At 35.3% G+C, this 11,530-nt stretch overlaps 1 pseudogene; it reads right to left on the minus strand.

Annotated features, from left to right (window-relative positions):
• Nucleotides 1–9,079: 9,079 nt before the first annotated feature.
• On the minus strand, nucleotides 9,080–10,909 carry LOC107144658 (annotated as a pseudogene).
• Nucleotides 10,910–11,530: the final 621 nt, after the last annotated feature.

Raw genomic sequence — 11,530 nt, forward strand, 5'->3', positions numbered from 1 at the left:
TTTGTTTGCTCTGGTGGCTCTGAGATTCTCTAAGTATGTATCTTCAGAGATTATCTACTTTTGAAGGTCTTTTACCTATAATACAATGATCATATATTAATGTATATTAATGCCCTGTTAGTGTGGTTGTTGCTGAAGATGGTGAACATTTTATAATTGTCTGATTGAATCTCATCTTTCACTATCTCTTGGTTGTGACCTTAACGAGCAATGGTACAGGTTCTCTAACTACAATGGGATAGGTTCTCTTCTCTTTGTTTCTTTGGGCTACAGCATTTCTATTTTTTTTTTCTTATGTCTTTATATCTGTTGTCTAGGTTTTCTCTCTCTCAGGACACACAGAAAAGGTAGCAGGGAACTAAAGTGAGGAAAATCAATTTCCAGTAGCTCAGATAAGGCTCTAGCCATGTGCTCCCTCTACCACAAGACAATAGGTCTTTGATACTAAAAGGGATCTGGACATTTCACAATGATTTCTATTCCTACTCCCACCCTTCACCCCTCTGTTTTTGGAGAGTCCAGAGGGAATCTTTCTTGATTCTTCACTGGGAGATGCTGGTATAGTCCTAGGGGTAAAAAGCCCTTAAGACTGTGGTCCCAGGAGATTCTCACTATCAAGGTAGCCCAATCCATATTGCAACAATTCATTAGTGTATAAGTATATTCACCAGTTTATGGCTCCAATGACTTTTGACCAAGCTAAGCAGATCTCAGCTGTTTCTCTTAATCCACCCATCTCTTCAGATTTGGGTTTACCTGCCTGATGTCTCCTAAACCTATATCTTCATTATTTTCCCACCAGGTGTTCCATGATCTTCCTTTTAAAAGGATATAAATGAATAAAGTCCCATAGACACTTAGACTGATTATTCATTATCATTTATTATTATTATTCCCATTAAACATATACACATAATGCTATGTTCCAGGTTTGTATGATACATACATCTGTCCCACACATCTGCTGTAGCATCTTTAGTATTAGCAGTGCATTGCAAATTGTACTTATTCAAACCAATTTTACGTGTCACAAAAAATTATAGAATAAAATTATACTTTTCTAAATTTAATTGTGAATTTGACATTATATGTAATGCCAGATATTAAATATATGTCCAATGAAATTAAGAGGCAGCAATGAAATAAAAAATTGAGGTAACAATATCCAGAGGGTTTCTAGCTATGAATTTGCTAGCCAAATGCCCATATTCGAGTTATAAAATAACTTTTAGAATGTTTAAAAATTTTAAACCCTTTGATATATGAGCAAGTTAAATATTAACTTTCTTAAGGTGATCGCAGGGCCAACACTTGTCTGAAACAGAATAAAGTATTTTGAGGTATAAGAAAATTTGTGTTTACAGTAGTGGTGTTTCAGAGAAAAAAGAATGTATATTCATAAACTGCAAATATGTACTTGAAAATATGCATAGCATATCTCTCATTTTGAAGAATAAGTGCAGTTCTAAGGAATTTCTGAAGTATTTAAGTAGTTAATAAAAATCCTAGCATGACTAAAATAATGGTTTGTTTTTTTTTAATTCATTTGTGTCAATGACATTGAGCTAGGAGGAAATATCAGGAAGCTCCAGAGCCTTCTTTGCCCATCCTTCAACACAGAAATGAGAAATACATCTTGGCAATATTCTCAAATAACTTTTAAGAAAAAACACAATCTTAATTTCGAGTCAGTTTTGCATTCTATTTATTCCTATGTTGTTAATGAAACTTGAGGATATCCACAGATTTTTCAAATGGCAACTGGTGATTATCAGTGAACAAGTTCATAGTTTTCATGTTAGTACGTGTTTTAAACATTTTTCATCCATAAAATAAAGTGAAGTAATTAAATATAGTCATGTAAAAGGGAAATGGTGTCATCTGTAGAAACCACCCCCATGGAAATGGCATTCTACACATATAATTTATCTCTAACATTGTATACAATGTAATTAGCCTGTCTAAGGAATAAATGAATCTTTCTGAAAGAAATGCATGCATATCAAAAATATTACATGTTTTTAATAGCACCTGAAAAAATATTATCATAATATTAAAAATTCAGGCAAAATTTCATGGAACAGAACTTTGTACAATTTGTTTTATATGAAGGGCTTTGGCATCACATCTCAGGCATCTGAATGGAGAATTTGTGACAACTATGGTTTAAGTGGGTACAAGAATAAACAAAGTTGAATATTCTTGTCCCTGTGACTTAGGTATAAAAGATGACTACTAGTTTGATGCAGGGAGTATTGAAGCCTGCCAAGGCGAATGCAGATATATGAGGCATTGTGAAATTGCACTCATATATTTTTCCATGCCTGTGATTATTTGCTGATTTACTGTTGTCAAACTCTGGTGCTCATTCATTTAATCACAAGTCCCTTCACAACATAATTTAAAGTGATCACTCATGAGAATCTGGGTTGTGCCAAGAGCTTGAGGAACCACAGTGAGTTAGTGCTCTTGCGAATTCCATGAGGAGCAATGAATTTCACTCCTCAAATGGGTCCAACATGAAAATGAAGCTGGTAGCCATGTATGCTTTCAAATTCCCAGTGCAGATACATTTTGGCAAAACGGATCGGATTTCTCAAGAGACTCTGGAACTAGAATCAGCAGGTTCTTGAACCTCAAGACTACAAAGGATCTGAAACCTGTGGCCAAAATAATGGCGGAGGTTATCCCTCTGTTCGTGGCAAGTGTCTTCAGACACCAAACTCATCTTAGCTCTGCTGTGTTTCACAAGGATTTCAACTTGATTCTCATGCCCCCAAATTAGTCCCAACTCCATGCAAGTTTAAATGGATAAACTCGTTGTCATCAAAATATGTCTTGTGGAAACCAGAGCCTTGTTTAAAACTTCTTATTCTAGCATTTATGGCTAGGGAATGATGGTGCTTCTAAAACCTTGGTGTGTGTGTGTGTGTGTGTGTGTGTGTGTGTGTGTGTGTTACTGGGGATTGAACCCAGGGCTTTGTGCATGCTAGGAAGCACTCCACCAACTGAACTATATCCCCAGCCCCAAAACCTTGGATTTCAGAATATGGCACATTGTATTATTGCTGATCCTGAATATTCTCATCCAAAACTCATCCTCTCAATACAGTAAAAGTCTCCTTATGAACCACAGACCCTATGATATTCTACCCAACATCATATGGACACATTTTAAGAGTTTTCACAAATTCCTAAGCTCATCATTTCAAGAGAGAACGTTACACAAAATTTACAATACATGTAATACTTGGGAGACATGAGATGCACAAATTCTAAAGTATTTCTGTATGTAAAATTTTAAAATCTTTAATACAATGATATACCTTATGAATTTTCAAGAATAGAGTTGACATATGCTTCGGCCATACGGTGCATTATTTGGAGCTTGGTAGAACTAACTCTTCCTGTCTTGTACTCCACAGACATTAACCCAGATTTTTTTTCCCCAGCTTCATAGGCCATCAACTCATTAAAAGAGATGAAAAATAACTTGGTAAGTGCTCAGTGCCTTTGATGATTATTGTATGGTGAATTTTAGATTTTTATCTTTCAAAAATATGTTTAATCTTTCTGATTTCATTGTACATAACACAAAATATTCCTCATTTCTCTGTCTATTGCTTCATTTCCTTTCCCATTTCCCTGAGCCTCCCTTTCTTTCTGTCTTCTTTCTATTCAAATTGCATTTCTTTGATTATTTGCAGTACCTCTCCCCTTCCTGATTTAGGATCTTCACAGTTACTCTGCTTTCAGCCTAGAGGAGCCCCTCCAACCACCATTTCTCTTTCCATGGTTAATCTCTATTTTCAATCTGAACTAGCAGCTCACTTCCTTAGGGAAGTCCTCCCTAAGCTTGAAGACTGCATCAATCATACCCTCTTGATATCACCACAGCAGCAATCACAAAATAATAATGCTAATTTAACATTAGTTTTTTTTTTTCTTACAAGTTCTGACATGAAGTCAGAAATTATTTCATTTAATATTATATTTTTAGAGCCAATATACCTGACACATAGTGGTTATCTTATAAACATTGATGTGTTAATGGATAAATGAAGAGAGGTAGATTAACTGTTTATTAGGAATGTCCTAAAATAATCCCAATAATTGATAGAAGAAAATTACTCCAACTCTTGATTTGAGAAAGCTAAGCCCATAGGATCTTAAGACTGCTTGAAAATTGTAAACCCAATATCACAAGCAAATTCTATCTGTATTGATACAATTTTTTCCACTGTGTGACAATATCTAAAAAAACATTTTGAATTTTAAGTGCCACTCAGAAGCTTTCATTTTCAAGTCACTTATAGCCATCTTGGTTCTCTGATAGGTACTTTTTTCTAGCACTTCATACATTTGGCACCTTTGGGGGCATCTGCCTATAATTGGTGAGCTCTGCTTGTCTGACTGCAAACCAATTCTGATATTTTCCATGCATTTCACCTCCATTAACAGTTCCTAAGTGAAATGTCTTATTTGTGATGATTTTGACTCCTTATTTACCCTTTCAATTTTCTTACACAAATGATCATGGAAATCTATATTTTCTACTTGAAAATATATTTACCTATTTAGATACAAGTTCCTTTCCAAATTTCTCATAGAAAGCACCACATTTCTTTTTATTCTGCTTTTGAACCTTTTTATTCCCCCGTTGGCCTTGAATCCTTTCATCAAAAACACTACAGGGGTTCATTTTATCTTGCTTGCAGAAGGACCATCTTAACCCTTCTGAGGTCTGTTTTTGTTGAAATTTAGCTGGACAACTCTTTTGCATCATAGCTTAGAAGGTTTGGGTTCACTCTTACCTGGAAGCAGTACCCTAAACCATCATGATCCAGACAACAAAGATTCTATTACAGTTTACCCATGGGAACCCACAGTCAGGATCCACATTGACGTGTATATACATGACAATGGAGAAACAATTGAGAAATTATCTGGGAGCTAGAGTGTGTGGATACCATCTCAGTCTCCTTCTCAGAGTCTCTGATGTACAGTCTGGACTATGCTTACAGGGAAACAATATTCCCTTGATGAGTTTCAGATTTGGGAAATGAACCTGTAAATTCCTGTACTAGCTGCTGATTAGGATTAAGACAATTATTAAAGGAAATATTTGAGAATAAGTTTAATGCACTCTCATCATAAACACCACAAAACACAAATATACACTTACTTAGGAATATAAATCATAAGCAGAAAATAAAAGCCACCATAATCTGTCCACATGGATTACAAATCACATCAAAACACCAATATATTTTTCAATAAAAAGGTGCATTTCCTTCCTCCCCGCAAACTATAGTGTACTATAGTGTATTGACATTCTCTGTCTCTCTCTCTCTCTCTCTCTCTCTCTCTCTCTCTCTCTCTCTCTTTGGTGGTGGGGGTGGGGGGGTCTATCTTGTGATTTATATCAAATATCTCACAGAATTGTAAAGCAAAAAAAATTCTGTCTCAAAATGGACTAATGTCTGATGTCCCTACTCTTCATCTACCTCTGACCATTTCCTTTTTTAAAATAATTTTTTAGTTGTCAATGGACTTTATTTTTATTTATTTGTATATGGTGCTAAGAATTGAACCCAGTGCCTCACGCATGCTAGGCAAGCACTCTACCAGTGAGCCACAACCCCAGCCCATGACCATTTACTTTTAACCTAATTATTTATTCAATTTATAAATTGTTTCCCCATTATGTTTATATCCATTAGAATTCTAAGAAAGAAAAAAAATAGCTCTTTATCTTGGGGACATTTTTTCCACAAATGTTCAAATAAATAATATACAAAAGATACCTTGTAGACACTGCAGATTATATATTGTAGGAATACAATGAAGATTAATATTCTACTTTTGTCAGATGAAGGTGGTTTTGTTATATGATATGTACATGCAATTATACTTTTGTAGCTTCCAAGTACAATTCTAAATGAGTGTTTAAATGAGCACTTTCTGTATGAGCCACATAAGATTCTCTAAATGTACCTTAGTACACATACATAATAGAAAATTTTATCTTAAAAATATATAAACCAAAGTATGTAAAATCCTATTGTTTCAGAATATAATCAATATAAACATTGTTAATTAAGTAGTATTTGTACTAGGTGTTTGAAAACCAGTGGTATTATATCTTATAACACATGTCAATTTGGACTAGCCACAGTTCAAGTGCGATTAGATTCATGTGGCTGTTGACTGTAAATTGGAAAATGCATATATAAACATTTTTGAAGGGGAAAAACAACCTAATGAAGAAAAAAAAGATCTTCAATTTCAAAAACAAAATCTAAAGTTTGAGGAGTGAAACACATTTTGATGTTTCTACAGCATTTTTTCTTAAGAATAGTTCTTTCTAATATATAATTTTAATTGTCGCATATACCAACTGATAGTGATGTAAGGATGTTCTAATTCAGCTTCATAAAGTTTGACAAAATAACTTATCTTTAACATATAAATATCTAATATGGCTTTTTGTTTTTTATATTACTTTTTTCAGATATTTGAAAGAAATTATAATTATGCAAAATGCAGACCACTGCTTTATTTAACAAGTATGTTATATTATTAAAATCACACACAGCTTCTTGAGGTAAAATGCCAAAATATTAATTTCAAAGATAACCTATTCATCACCACGAATTGTGGAAGATATGTTTATATCTTTACCAAAACCAAGATGTAAAAAGTAAATAAATATTAAATATCTCTGGTGGTCTACGATTTTTTTTTTACTGCAATTTGCTAAAGTAAAGATTGAAAGTGGAGGAGAAGAAGGGTTATGATTTTTTTTTAATTAAGGAGAAGAGGGGCTGGGGATGTGGCTCAAGCGGTAGAGCGCTCGCCTGGCATGCGTGCGGCCCAGGTTCGATCCTCAGCACCACATACAAACAAAGATGTTGTGTCTGCCGAAAAACTAAGGAGAAGAAAGAAAAAACAATTCAGAAAAAAATTAAGCTATAGGGACTAATTTTATCATATGCTTAAAAAGTTTAAAAACTCAAGATATAGTGTTATTCAGTCCTCTGCATTTTTTCTCGTCTCCATTTTTCACACTTATAGATTCAGTTTGTTACTGTGTATTAGACTAGGCGACTGAGCAAAAGTACATAAAACAGACATATCTATGCTCATTTGTGATATAAATGTTTACATTTCACTCAGCTTCACTTTCTTTCTCTGTAATGTGAGGTTATCACAATCTTGAAATAATCATTTTGGGTATATATAACCTGACTCTTTACTCAATGACTATTAACATATTGATTAAAGTTTAAAAACTAAATTCAAAATCCCCCATTTGTGTCCATTATTTTCATTTATTCAGGTTTTATTTATTTATTTTAAAAAACCAAAAAATAATTACACAGATTTATGAAATACAGTGTGATGTTTTGATGCATATATACATGATCTAAGCAGAATAATTATCATATCCATCATCTCAAGTATTTATCATTTCTTTGTGGTGAATAACATTCAAAATTCTCTGTCCTTGGTATCCTAAAATGTACAATTTTGTTTGCTATAGTCACACTCCTGTGGAGTAGGACAGCTGAACATATGTATCCTATCTAAATGTAACTTTATACTGTTTTTTTATACATGACAATAGTGGAATGCATGACACTCATTATTACCCATTTACAGCACATTTTTTTGTAACTCTGTATATAAAGTGTATTCACACCAAATTATGGCATTATACATGTACTCTTTTTTTGCATTACAATTCTTAATACACATATATACCACAATTTTTCATATCTCTGTTTGTATATAAGGTATGTTGACACCAAATTCAAATCTTCATACATGTATTTTGTATAATGATGACCATCACATTGCAGCATCCCTGCTAATACCCTTCCCCCTCCCTTGCCCTCCTGCCCCTCTTCCATATCTAGAAATAGTCTTCCTCCCATGTTCTCCCTCCCTACCCCACTTTGAGTCACCCCCCCTTAGATTAGAAAAAAACATTCAGAATTTGTTTTTTGGGATTGGCAAACTTCACTTAGCATTATCTTCTCTAGCACCATCCATTTACCTGCAAATGCCATGATTTTGTCCTTTTTTAGTGCTGAGTGATATTCCATTGTGTATAAAAGCTGTTTTGTGTGTGGGTGGGGGGACCAGGGTTTGAACTCGGGGGAACTTAACCACTGAATCACATCCCAGTCCTATTTTGTATTTTATTTAGAGACGTTTTTACTGAGGCTGGCTTTGAACTCCCAATCCTTGTGCCTCAGCCTCCAGAGCTGTGGGGACTGCAGGCATGCACCACTACACCCAGCATAACATTGTATCGGTGATCAAACTTTTCCCATCTCCTTCTGCAGACTACACTCTCTAGCCTCTGGTAACCACTATGCAACTCTCCATTTCAAGGAAAACATCTGTTGTAGATTTTACATAGAAGTGAAATCATGTGATATTTGTCTTTGCAGGTGGCTTTATTAATTAAGTAAAAATTTATTTATTTATTGGCTTAATGTTTAATGAAACCAGAGCATTTTTAACAAGTTCTATGCAAACATGGTTCTACTATTGATTTGCTGCTACCTTATTTTTAAAAGAGGGTGGTGTTGGAGAGATACCGAGGCCTGGTCTAGCCTCAGTGCTCAGGATCATGACTTAGAAATTACATAACTTAGAAATCCTTGACTCTATGAAGCATCAATTGAAGTCAATGAAGTCTGTTTCTACCAACCTTTGTCTATAAAATGTGCAGGTGCATAAGGTCAAAGTTTCAGGCCAATAGATTTTTAAGGGTTATTTAAAAACCAGAATTAAGGATACATTCTTCAGTTTAAGGATGCATTTTGCAGTTCAAAATGTGTCCTTCCTTCTAAAAGTGTGACATAATGGATAAATTATACCAACTCCTCTTTTATTATCAAGTTTCAGAAACTTTCCACAAGATGGTAAAAAAAAAAGAAAGAAAAAAGGGAGAAAAAAGAAATCTTTACAACCACTGCTAATGTAAATTTTTCCATTGTTCCCAGTGAGTCCCAAGCCTATTTTGCATAAAGTCCATTTTCCATGCATCTAAGTTGTTTCATAAAGGGTATGAAATTTTTTATTCTATTGGTAGCAGCTTATGCAGGTGCAGCCAAACACAAAGCTTCAGGACAAATCGTACAAACTTTACAACGTGGGATTTGAATTTAAAATACGAAACATAAAATCTTCATAAAACAGATCAAAATCCAGGCCAGTTATTGATACTGAAACTTATAACCCATGTGTGAAAGGGAGTCTGGCTTCCTTTTGAGTGCTTTATTCTGCTACAGAACAGTTAAAATGAGGATGTAAAGCTTTGAGGTGAGTTCATATTGTGCACTCTGTAGATACTATACCAATTTTAAAAAGTTAGACAGAGACCAACAGATGTCCATCAGTACACCTGGATTGATCAGACCCTCCAGCTAGATCACTGAGAACAAATCAGGCAAATGTGGAAAGAAAATCCATCTGTGCGATTTGTTTGCAGGGTTACTGATGGGCACACTGTACTCTAGGTCCAAGATGGCTGCTGCTTTGTTCATCAGAGCCATCATTATATGCTTCACGCCTCTGACCACCTCCTGAGCCTCAAGTGTTATCAGATGCCTGAAGCTTTACTTCCTCTGTTTTTCCAATTATGTGAGTGACTTCTGGTCTAGATGACAGAATATCTTCTAGTTTAGAAAGCTGGTTTGGGTTGATCCAGTTGTTTTCAGGAAAATGCACATCCAATTTTATATAAAGATCAACTTTTTCAAAGGGATTATGATACTGTGGCATTCCTTCACCTCCAACTACATGAACACACCCTGGTTCAATTCGAACCAGTCCTGGTTCGTTCCAGGATGGTATTTCATAATAATTTGACATCCATCAAGATGCTTAAATGGGCATTGAAACCCACATAGAACTTCAGCAGGTCCTATCTTATGTGTCAATCGTTCCAATTTATCTGGAATATCTCACGTTCTTTCTCCTGTAGCAAAAGAACAATGTCTCCTGGCTCCAGTCCTGAGGCCTGGTCTGCTTCCCCAGTGAATGTAATTCTCTGTCTGTGTTTCATGCTTTTGTCCTACACAAACTTCAAGAATCTTGACTTCTTTAATCACCTCTTCCCTTCACATTTTTTTATAGCAGTCCTTTTCATTAATTAACTCTGCTGCTCCATTACAATCAGAGCATACAGACTGCATCTGTTGAATGCTATTCCTGGAGCCAGCTGTCTGATCATGATGCGCACACATGGCCCCCGGCAAGCACTACACTGCCGAACAGCTCCAGACTTCCTGCCTTGACCACTGCAGGCACTACCGAGGCTTTCTTGGTAAGCTGTAGTTTGGTTGTCTTCCCATTAAAGAAATCTTCTGAAGACACTTGGAGAGGATGCTTTATGTCCCCTTCTCTTCTTGCCATTTGACTTCTACTCTGATTGCCCATGAAGGTGAACAATCCTCCAACTAGGTATGTTTTCAAAGGAAGTGAAATCAATACATCAGAGAGACATTTGTCCTCTCATGTTCCTTGCAGCACCCTTCACAATGGCCCAGATGTGGAATATGCCTAAATGCCCATCAGTGGATGAAAAGGTAACATTATTTTCTTAAATTTGGAGAACATTTCTCATTTATTTTATCTCTACTTTAATTAACAACAATAACAAAAATATAGCATTGTCCTGAAACAGAGCTGGGTGCTATTCCATATGAGGATTTGGTGAGAGGTTGCAAGAGAAGACTTTCTTAAGACATGCCTAATGTTGAGAAAATGGGAGGTTTATCTTTGTGAAAATCTGTTCTGCCATTAAGAGATGAAGAATTCTCTTCAACCTTCTAACCTTATTCTTAGTTTTCCTTCCATCGGGCACCCTGAACTTGAAGGAAATGTGCATGTTTCAGCCAAAGAGAGCAATGAGCAAGTAAGTGCATTTTCCCTGAATAAGTTTTGCACTTTATAGTAGACGACACTAGACAATTTGGCTGAACCACATTTTTGCTCAAGCTGATCTGTGATAAGGCGTGATTATTCAAAAAATTTCTGATTACCAAAATATCATGTCAACTGCTGTCTTTCTGGGTCCTTCTGGGTATCTCACTTGATCTCATTGGGAGAAAACTATCTGCAGGGATGGTTTTTTTTTTTTTTTCAGTGCTAAGGATGAACCAGGACCAAAACATGCCAGGCAAGTCCTTTACCTCTGAGCTCCATCTCCCTGGTGAAGAGAATTTTAATGTCATCATTTTAGGTAGGTGTAAGTTTTTCATTGAGTTTTGATTTTTTAATTGGTTGGTCTCAAGAAAAAACAATCAGCTGGAAAAAGATAGCTCTACCATGCTCTTTATTGAATGTGTATATGTTTGCAGAGCTGGTTTTCAAAACTGCTTCAGTGGATAAAGAGAACAAGGGAGAAACCTGAGCACTCATCTGTACATGTTTACAGTATACAGTCAATTAGCATTAATAAAGTTTAAGACTAGCAAATTAATTTGTGAGGTGATTTGTTTGAATGAAA

The sequence above is a fragment of the Marmota marmota genome, unplaced genomic scaffold, assembly GCF_001458135.2.
Source record: "Marmota marmota marmota unplaced genomic scaffold, marMar, whole genome shotgun sequence".
Lineage (NCBI taxonomy): Eukaryota > Metazoa > Chordata > Mammalia > Rodentia > Sciuridae > Marmota > Marmota marmota.